The 10724-nt window shown below is 48.7% G+C and overlaps 1 long non-coding RNA gene across 1 annotated transcript in view; it reads right to left on the bottom strand.

Annotated features, from left to right (window-relative positions):
* Positions 1-2949: 2949 nt before the first annotated feature.
* The window catches only part of LOC139177347 (uncharacterized), a 79274-nt gene continuing 71499 nt past the window's right edge, over positions 2950-10724 (bottom strand). The window contains exons 2-5 of the long non-coding RNA XR_011561817.1: positions 10080-10218; positions 9463-9558; positions 8535-8647; positions 2950-3452 (exon numbers count right to left, since the gene is read on the bottom strand). This is a non-coding gene — a long non-coding RNA (uncharacterized lncRNA). The remainder of the gene's footprint in view (positions 3453-8534; positions 8648-9462; positions 9559-10079; positions 10219-10724) is intronic.

Genomic DNA, 10724 nt, shown 5'->3' with positions numbered 1-10724 from the left:
AGCATCACCTTCATCCATCTGTAGAATGTTCTCCTCTTCCCCAGATGAAAGCCAGTATCCTCTAAACACTGACCTCCCAGTCCCCGCTCTCCCCAGCCCCAGGGATAACACTACCTTCTGTCTCTCTAAATTTGACTACTCTAAGTACTTCATGTAAGTGGAATCATGCAGCACTTCATTTTTTGTGACCGGCTCATTTCACTTAGCAAAATATCCTGACGATTCTTCCGTGCTGCAGCACATGTCAGAATCTCCTCCCCTTTTAAAGGCTGAATACAATTCCATTATGGATATGCCACACTCCATATATCCCCTCATCCATCAGTGGACGCCTGGGTTGTTTTCTATTCTTTGGCTATTGTGGATAATGCTGCTAAGAACACGGATATACAGATATCTAAGTCCCCACTTTCATTATTTAAAAAAAAAAAATCAAAATTCATGCAAAAAAAGTCTGCAATGAATAAACTATCAAAAATTGAAAGACGAGATCAGGAGCAGCACAGTGCTGAGCTGCAGGAGAGCCAGAGGCAAAGGGAAGGATGGCTGACACTCACCCTGTATGATCCTGCTCGTGGCGCCCCCTGAAATCTTGTGCCCCAGGTGAGTTCCTCACTCTCTTCACCTTCATCCTGGACTGATGGGGACGAAAGGAGCCTGGCTGAGCACACTGGGCCAGGAGACTCCCTTACCTCCCACCCCTGCCTCCCACGGCTGATTTAGGAACCAGAGTGATGGAGCAGCCTTTAAGCTAGAAAGCTGAAGCTGGGGTTTCCTCTCCCCTTGGATAGATTCATCTTAATTAGCCACCTCAGATACAGTTCCTTCCCAGGCTGAGGGGGCTGAATTATGGAGACAGTTGCTTCGTCTTCCTTTCCTCTGAGTTGTTTTGCCGAGTGACAAACCAAGAGATGCATGTCCCCTGCTCCAGGTTGGCTGGTGGAGCTGGGTGGGAGGCCACTTAACGAGGCAGGAGTCGGGGCTCCCCATCCGTCACCTGCAGCCCGGGCGGGCACTGCTTGGCGCTGTGTGCAGGGAGTGAGCATGGGCACCACCCAGACATCATGTGCAGTGTGCACACGGGGGGCCCCACCAGGAGGAAGAGACGCTCCCTTCCTCAGTCAGAGCCTCCCCCGCCACCCCAAATACAAGAACTCATGAAATCCCCGTAAGTGAGTGTCTTCCCTTAGTCATTCAAGGAACATTTAGTGAGCACCTACTGTGTGCCGGGCAGTGAGTGAGTAGGTGGGCATGAGGGTTGGTAAAGAGATGGGTCAGCTGTGGCCCTGACTCAGGAGCTTAGAACAAAAAGTGTTTGCTCGTGTATCAGGGATTACGGTGTGTTGGGTTACTGGGTGTGAGGGCGGGCAAACGAAGGGGTGGTGAGATGCCAGCCGACTCTCATCCTGGGGAGTGTGTGCCCTGTGTGTGTTGGGGGGAGGGTGGGAAGACGCTGCCCTGGATGAGACAGACCCTCTCTGAGGCCCGGACCTTGCCTGCTAAGCCGAGACTGACCAGCAGAGGGCGAAAGTGCTGTGGGAAAGTCAGGGACTGCGGGGAGGGAGCGAGCAGAGAGACAGAGACAGACACAGAAAAACAGAGAGACGTCTGTAGAGGCAGAGAGAGTATGTTAGTCTCTTTCGGCTGCCATAACGAAACACTGGGTGGCTTGACAAAGAAATTTTCCACAGTGCTGGAGGCTGGCAAGTCCAAGGTCAAGGTGCCAGCAAGGTAGGTTTCCTTCTGACGCCTCTTATCTTGGTTTGCAGGCTGCTGCCATCTGACTGTGTGCTCACAAGGCCTGCCTTAGTGTATGCACGCGGTGGTGTGAGGCGGGGCAGAGAGAGAGGTGGCTTTTCTTGTAAGGCAACCAGTCCTATGAGATTAGGGCCCCACCCTTATGACCTCATTTAACCTAATTACCTCCTAGAGACCCTCTCTGCAAATAGTCACACTGGGGCTTAGGGTTTTAGCCTAGGAATTCTAGGGGGCACAATTCCATCCATTGAAGAGAGAGACAAGGAGAGAAGGAAAGAAGGGGAGGGGGAGAGAGAAAGACAGAGATGGGGGTGGGGTGGGGGTGGGGAGGAGGGAAGAGCCCACGGCACTGGGTGGGATCAGAACTCCTGGTTCTGGCCCAGCTTTACCCCTAACTTTGCTGTGACCCCAAGCAGACACTTCTGTCCTTCGGAGCAGCCACATTTTCGCTTGCAAAGGAGGTAGATGTGTGTCCCACCCCATACCTACCGAAGTAGCTACAAGCTCAGAGAAAGCAACTCTTAAGGGTTCTCCCCGCTTGCCCACTATTTTCCCAATCAGTGACAAAGCAGCCCTATGAGATGGGCATTAACATTACCTCCACCTTTCAGATGAGGTCAGGCAAGTTGGGTGACTGCCCAAGGTCACACCCAGGTCTTCTGACCCTGGGGTCTAGTCAGTTGGGTGAGCGCTCTGAGAGGGCAGGAGATACAACACAGATGTGAAGGAAACTTGGAACTCCTTGGCACGGCTAAGGTGGACTTGTCGGTCTCCCACTGGGGGTCTCTGCCGGGGCTTCCAGAAAACTCTGGAGAAAGGGCAAGTTTGGTGGAGGACGCTTGCAGGGAACACAGGCTTCCTAGTTAATGTTTGGGGAGCTGGTCCAGAGACTTATGAACCCAGAAGAACACTCCCTGGACATAAGGATACCAAATAAAGCTGTCCAGACAGAGGCCCCCGTCCTGCCTCGTTCGCTGGATGGTGAAGCCCACCCAGCTCTTGGCTTCCACTGCGTGGCATGTGGAGGGCTGTGTGCAAAGGAGAATCTTCTCCTTTTCGCTCAGAGACACACGAGGGACGCCTAAATCTAATAAGTTAATCTAGACTCCTAGAAACAAGATTAAATTTTCAAATAAAGGCCGGCTCTGACAGCTAAGGCATAAATCTTTTATTTAAAATAGAGACTAAACCCATTCAAATGCAATCAGCGATGACAGATGCAGATAGAAACAAGCTCCGATAGAACAGACACGGTGCGGATTTGTTCGCTCTCCGTGACACATCACAAAGGGTGACCTTAAGTGCAGCCTGAGTGTCAGCCAACGGCGGGGGACTCTGCATCCATTTCCATGCGGTGTGTTGGCCCAGGACTGTGCCAGTGGAGTTGCCGGGGGAGGTGGGAGGGAGCCAGTCTCAGAGGTCATGGTCCCATTGCTACCCCCTCAACTGCCACAAGAGGGCAGGGAAAAGGGACAGCAGGGTTTAGAGGTAGAACCCGCCTGCCATGGGTCGGGAAGATCCCCTGGAGGAGGGCATGGCAACCCACTCCAGTATTCGTGCTTGGAGAATCCCCTGGACAGAGGACCCTGGTGGGCTACAGTCCATAGAGTCACAAAGAGCTGGACATGACTGAAGCAACTTAGCATGCACGCATGGGCAGCAGCCAAGGAGCCTGAACGGGAGAAAATGGGGAGCTGTCAAGAGCAAGGGGGAGAAGGTTAAGGCAAGAGAAGGTAGGTAAAGATCATTGGGACATTTCCTGCAGCTGTGGGAGGACAGTCAAAGGAAGCCCTGCAGGTTTCAAACAGACTTCCACCTCGGTTACCTATGGGTGAGCATTCCTGAGTGCCAAACACTATGCATTCCCTACACGAGCTCATCCGATCCTCGCATCAAACACCTTTACAGATCGCAGACTGAGCTCAGCGGGGTTAAATCCATGCCTGAATTGCACAGCCAGTTAGTGATAGCCAGGAGCCCTCCCCGGGCGTGCTGACTCCCGTCCCTTGCTCTTCTTGACACTACATGGCTCACAGGCATCCAGAGATGCCAGGGATCTCTCAAACATGCTGGCATCTTTTTTGTTCTGACTCAGGAAAAGAACAGAGAATGACTTCTTCTAAATACCACCCTCTCTTTGAAGCTTTTGGATGCTTGCTGCCAGTTCTCTTCATAGCAGCAGAAACTCAAAGTCACACCACAAACACACATCCCTGGGGACCAGGGAGGTCCCCAAATGGATAACCCCTGAGTTCATGTTTAGGGGCATGTTTTTACAGGATGCTGCAAAAAAAAAAAAAAAAAAAAGCAAAATCCTCATTCAAGATCGTGCTTGTGTTATATAAGTTTGGGAAACACTGCCTACCATAACGGCTTCTGAGGAGTCACAAAACATTGGAATTTTAGTCTCTTGAGAAGTCCTGCAGAAAAGAAGCCTGTTTAGTGTCATTTAACCTAGCATTTCCCCAACTGATTTGAATATGAAATGTTTGTGTTTCTCTCACTAGACACAAGATCACAATAATCTATCTTCCAAGGAACCTGTTTTGGGAAACACTGATCAAAGAGTGTTTCAAGTTGGCCCATGCCAACAGCTTGGAGAAGCTCCCTGCATCTCCAACAAGTGTATTATGGGACATGAGACTTCACCATTAAATACCTGAAGCAGACGCCCAGAGAAGCCACAGTTGAGAATGGTGGTTCTCAGTCTTTTTAGGATTAGTCTCTCTGGGTAACCTGATGGAAATTCTCAATTTTTTCTTCCCCAGGTGGAGAGATGCATACATGTATATCATGTACATACACTTGAGTGTTAATTTCAGTTTTAGGGGTTCATGGGTTCTCTGTTGCCCAGAGGCCTCAGGTCATGAACCTGTTTTAAGTTACCACCAACTAAAGTCCTTGGTGCCATTGGCATCCAAACACTTGGTCCTGGGAAGAGGGCCAGGCCTTTTGAGGCAGGGCTGCTGAGAGTGTCTGGGTGAAAGGGCCAAGCATACCCCTGTCCTTCTGAAAAAGGAAGGCTAGAGGGTGGTCCCAGGTCCGTGTGTTCAATGTATAGAGACCTCAACAGGATCTGGGGTGGGTGCAGAATGCACCAGGAAGCTTGGTGAGCAGAGACCCCTCTCTAGTTCTGAGGACCTTCCCAAAGACCTGTGGGGAGCCTGAAGCTCAGGGCTCTGACATCTCTTAGAGCCCCCCTAGCCTAGTCATGAGAGTCTCTGTTGCTGCTGCTTGCCCAGCACCCATCCCCCGTGTCCCTTCTGGGTATAGAACCCTGGTTGTCCTTGGGAAACCACCCTGTGTGTGGTATGGATTGGTCAGGTCGGGCTCATGACCCAGGCTCATGACCCATGCTCATGCTGGACAGTCAGAGGATTACCATCTTTCAGGTCACATGACTTGTTTAGGGACAGACATGGGACCCAAGCCAGAACAATTAGTGCCAAAGGGATAAATGATAGAACTTTTCCTGAGAAAGAGCAGTTCTCTTGGAGATGTAGATAAAAAAAAAAACAGTATGCTCAGAGCTGCTGGTGGCCATCTTGACCCATGAGGGGAGATTGCCTGAAAATGAATCTTCTACTGAGAAGATCAGTTGAGAGACGGAGGGCTGGGGTGTCCCAGTGAGGCTGTTTGAGACTACATCCAGTTATGACTCAGAGTAGTCCTACCCCTGCAAGGTTACATGGACCAACGCATTTCCTTTCTTGCTTAAGAGCATGTGTGTTGGATTCCTGACACTGGTAACAGAAAGAGTCCTGACACACCCTCTGTGGTTAAAAACACATTCCCAGGTCCACATCAGGTAGTTGAATTAGAATCTCCAGAAGTATAGATTGATTATCTATCTATCTATATGTAGATATACATATCTTCCTAGGTAATCTAATGATCTAACAGCTCTCAGTTCAGTTCAGTTGCTTAGTCACGTCTGACTCTTGGCGACCCCATGGACTGCAGCACGCCAGACTTCCCTGCCAATCACCAAGTCCTGCAGCTTGCTCAAACTCATGTCCATCAAGTCAATGATACCATCCAACCACATCCTCTGTCGTCCCCTTCTCCTCCTGCCTTCAATCTTTCCCAGTATCAAGGTCTTTTCCAAAGAGTCACTTCTTCGCATCAGGTGGCCAAAGTACTGGAGCTTCAGCTTCAGCATCAGTTCTTCCAGTGAATATTCAGGACTGATTTCCTTTAGGGCTGACTGGTCTGATCTAAAAGCTCTAGTTGTGATCATTTCTCCTGCCATTATACCATTGAGGGTACAAGATGCCCAGCAGGGGATTCCAAGATTATCCACATGTGGAATTTATCCAGCACAAGCCCTGGAGTCAAGATGTTTTACATGGTTGGTTCTTGGTTTATTCCCATTCTCAAGCTCTCAAATAGCATTAAGAATCATGTGATTTGGACAGCTTCTCAACTTAGCACAGAAATGAGAAACTGCTCTGTGTTAATCAAGACTCATCTCCTCATCTTCCTGTACTCACAGCTGGACCACACCCCCTATAACCTCTTGTAGATTGGTGAGGCCATGAGCTTGGTTCTGATGAATAGAATGTGAGCAGAAGTGATGTGTACCACTTCCAGACTCAGCTTATGAAAATCTCCCTAGGTATTCTTCATGGTTTTTCCTTTTGGCTTGATGCAGATAAACGTGGGAACTTTAGAAGCTGTGTTGTAAGGTGGCAGAGCCATGAGGAGGAAGGACCCTGGGTACCAGAATCGCTCTGGGAAGTGAGCTTCATGGCTATCAGGAATTCCTGTTTGGGGCTGTACACAAGCTAGGTTGTGTTAAGTCACTGGGAATTTGGGGTTGATCTGTTACCGTTATTTAACAATTGGATTTTTTTCCATGCATGGATCCATCTGTGTTTTATAAAATCTCTGGGTGACAGTCTGGGAATGGCATCTTTTTAATTTTTTTAAATATAAATTTATTTATTTTAATTGGAGGCTAATTACTTTACAATATTGTATTGGTTTTGCCATCTTACAGGTGACAATGCTTTTCCTAGCTTAAGTGGTTGGCAGGAGAACAGAAAATGGTTCTAAGAAGAGCAGTTTGATGCAGATGTGAAGAGATTACGATGATGACTCTTTCCTTGGCCCTGGCCCCCTTCTTATAGTTCACACACGTCTGTAGTTAGAGCTCGTCCCTGGGACTCAGCACCCATCTTCTCACCCTCTCTGTCCCCAGTCCTTTCCCGGGGAAGACTCTAGGGGCTCTGCCTCTGTCCCTGGTGCTGAATCCAGTGGGGTTTAAAGAGCCTTGCCACCGAATCACCCTGGACTTAAACCTGAGAACTGGGCTTTACTTCTAAACATTTGTTCCCTTGGAAAGTCTTTTAACCTCTCCAAATGTTAATTTCCTTATCTGTAAAATGGAAAACTATACTTTCCTCATGAGAGTGTTGTGAAGATTAAATAACGTGGAGAAACCACTGGTGCAGTAGGGGTGTCGTTTTATATCCCTTCCCTCCCCACTTAAAAATTATTGAACCATCTCATCTCCTCCCTCCCCTCTCACCAAGAACAGCAGGTGAGCTGAGGACAGTTCACACTTAGGTGAATCCCGACTTCAAGGGTCAGCTCTATCATTCACTGAGTTTGAGTGGATTAAGAGGAGAAAAGTGACCAGATTCTAAAGAGACTGTCTCTCATGATTCTAGCTGCTATAGGCTACAAAGAGTTACAGAATTTTCTAACATTTAATGGAAATAGAAATTTGAGGGAAAGTTTTTTTGTTGTTGTTCCTGTAGTTTCTTCATTTGTAAAGTGGGGTGGCGGGGGGTGGTTGGTGGCAACTTGGTTTTTTCCAACCCCATTGCAAAAGGACACCTTTTAGTATTCTCACCACTCATGGATCCTCTTCTTTGTAAAGATTTTGTCAACTAAACACACTGTGCCTATTAAGGAATAACTAATTCATTTCCCCAATTTTATTAATAAAAGACATTTAGAAGTGATTGTGCAATAAAAACAGTATTAAGCTTCCCCGTTTAATGAGGTGGCTGATGCTTTAGTTAGTCTGTGTGGCCTCATTATCGGCTAATGTGTGGATTCCCTTAGGTTTTCTGAATTTTTGCCAGGAATTCATGGAACCCAATGCTACTTCTGTGAACCTCAGTGCAGGAGTCATTGCTTTCAGTGGGCTCTCAGGATCCTTCAAGCCCTGACCTGATTCTGTTGAGCTCTGATATACCTGGAGTGGGGAGCAGAATGGCCTGGGAGAAGAGGAAGGAGAGGAAGCTGTTGTGGAGAAGCAGCATGTACCTTGGGGATCGGAACTGTAGGGACATCCCCTGGCATTTAGTTTAATGCACATCTGGGATATGGAATGTACAATCCATACTACTCCCTTCACAAAGGATGTAGCAAGTGACACACACACACACACACACACACACAGAAAGATTGGAAAACTGGTTTATTAATGAAAACATGCTTGCCAAGGAAAACAGTTGCCTCCCTTTCTGTCAACACTCTCTTGCACACAACATAGGAAGCTGATTTTAAATAAGAAGGATGTTTGGTGGGTATAAAACTAGAGTTAGGGAATCTGTAATTTTAATGGCATTGTCTTCAAACTATGATGGCTGTTGGGATATAACTTCTGGGAGGTTTTGTTCAGGCCCTTTCAGGAATGGAGACCCCTTCTGTCCCAGGTCATGCTGGAAGCAACCCACCAATGCTTTACCTTTGGGTTCTGCCCTCCACTTGACCTGCTAACAGGGAACCCCCTGAGATACTCAAGTTGCTGCAGTTCTTACCTGCTTGGTGGGCTTCAGTGAAGCTTCTCTTAGTATGGGGAAACATTGGCTCCTTCTTCATGTGGCTGGCCTCCTTTTGTAGTATCAGTGGGTTTCAGCCTCAATGATGCCACCTCAAGTTAGAATGACAGCCATTCTGTATTTGAACTGATGTCATTCTGACATCAGAGCCCATTCTCTTGACCACAACCCTATCCTGCCTTTCTAAGGCACCTGGCCCTTGAACTCTAGAGCCACAGCTCCTCTTAGCCTGCCCTGTTCAGAAAGCTCAGCCAGGGGGCCAGGGACCCGGTGCAGGAGGAGTCATCCCCCAGGGTGGTCTGATCTTGCCTCTGGCTCTGCAGTCTCAGAACAGCAGAGCATCTGCTCTCCTCCCAAGGTCTCAGGGCTCGGTTGCTCCCCTGGTTTATGAGCTGAGTAGGTGGAGGCCCGGTCTGACCTTTCCAGTCACTTCTCTCTGCTCATCACTGTAGCTGCTACAGAAAAATGAACGTCTTTTATGTTTTTCCAACTGCCGAGAACACAGCAGCTGTTGGCGAGGACTAGATGTGTGATCTTCTGTGAGCCTGGGACCTCACCCTTCCTGCCGCCTGCCACTGCCACAGCCCACATGCTGAGCAGAAGCCTGGTGAGACTTCCCCTGGGTCCAGGACTAAAGCTCCACAAGAAGGAGAGAAGCCCAGAGGGCTACACAAGACCCACAGCAGCCATTTAACTTTTAAATCTGCTGCCAGCAGCCTGGTCTCCTCTCTTGCTCTCAATCCCAGCCATTGCCCCGATCTTCCTGGCCAGTTCACTCTGCCCCCAACCCGGGCTGCTGCCTCCCAGACCAGGCACGACTCTCCTACCTCCAGCGCTCAGCGTCCCCATGTCCTTCCAGGCCACCCTCTCCCTCCCATGGCCTCTGCCGGGGATGAACTGCTCCTACCTGGTTCATTTTATGATGGGCGTTGTGTGTTTCTCTCCTCTATTGTGGCCCCTTAATTTCAGTCTTGGGTTCTGTTTATTTGCAGGCTTTCTTCTCCTAAAAACAAAAACAAAACCAAACCCAACAACAACACCAAGGACTATTGTCTGTATCTTGAGAAATTATAGAACCCTCCTCTTCTTTCTGCACTGCTGGGTACATTTCTTGTTCCTACCCAAATGACCTGCCAAGGTGAGAATGTTAATTTATCTATCTGAGTGGGAATATGCCAATATCACCCTGCAATAAGGGTGCTGGCACTTAGAATAAAACTCGAACTCCTCATGATCAGCCCCCATTCACCCTGACCTCATCTCCCATCTCTCCTCATCGCCAGCTAAGCTCGGGTCACACAACCTGGCCTCTGGTCCTCAGGTGTGCCAAGCCTGCTTCTGCTCCGGCCTTTGCACCCACCATTCCTTCTGCCTACAGCACTTGCCCTGCACCCTGGCAGACTGGCTCCTTCCCAGCATGTGGGCTCAGCTCAGCTCAGCTCAGCCTTCTCCCTCTTGTCCACACTGCCCAGTGTCTCTCTATTGGAATATATTTTCCTGGTACATTCTTCTTGCTGCACTTACCAGTTTCAGAAAGCCTTTCTTTAAAAAGTTAGTTTCACTTTGTTGTCTTCATCCTCCACTTGGGCGGGGATCTTGCTCATCTTGTTTTGCTGTATTCTTAATGCCCAAGAGTGCTGGGTTCACAGGAAGCACTTCACTTCTGATGAATGAATAATGGTAGGGTGATCACACACCAGTATCATCTGCAGATGTCTGTCCTTCCCCTGTTTGGGGAGTTTCTACCCCAGCACCCCCTGTTTTGCCTTTAGCATGGAATATCCCTGGTAGCTCAGTTGGTAAAGAATCTGCCTGCAGTGCAAGAGACCTGTGTTTGATCCCTGGATTGGGAAGATCCCCTGGAGAAGGAAATGACAACCCACTTCAGTATTTTTGCCTGGAAAACCCTATGGACAGAGGAGCCTGGCAGGTTACAGCCCATGGGATTGCAAAGAGTCAGACACAACTTAGCGAATAAGCCACTACATGTGAATGAAGTAAATTAAAGGGCCCCTCACCCACTAGATTACCTTCTAAGGGGACAGACCAAGCTGTGTGTTTCTCTGACTCCCCAGCATCTTGAAGCTGTTCAAAGCGCCTGCTGAACTGAATAGAATCCTTTGAAAGTACTGCGTCCACTTTGGTAATTGAGGAAGAAGGGCCTGTCTG

Source organism: Bos indicus, chromosome 18 (genome assembly GCF_029378745.1).
Source record: "Bos indicus isolate NIAB-ARS_2022 breed Sahiwal x Tharparkar chromosome 18, NIAB-ARS_B.indTharparkar_mat_pri_1.0, whole genome shotgun sequence".
Lineage (NCBI taxonomy): Eukaryota > Metazoa > Chordata > Mammalia > Artiodactyla > Bovidae > Bos > Bos indicus.
The sequence above is the reverse complement of the archived record's forward strand: the minus strand, read 5'-3'. Positions and strand labels throughout refer to the sequence as shown.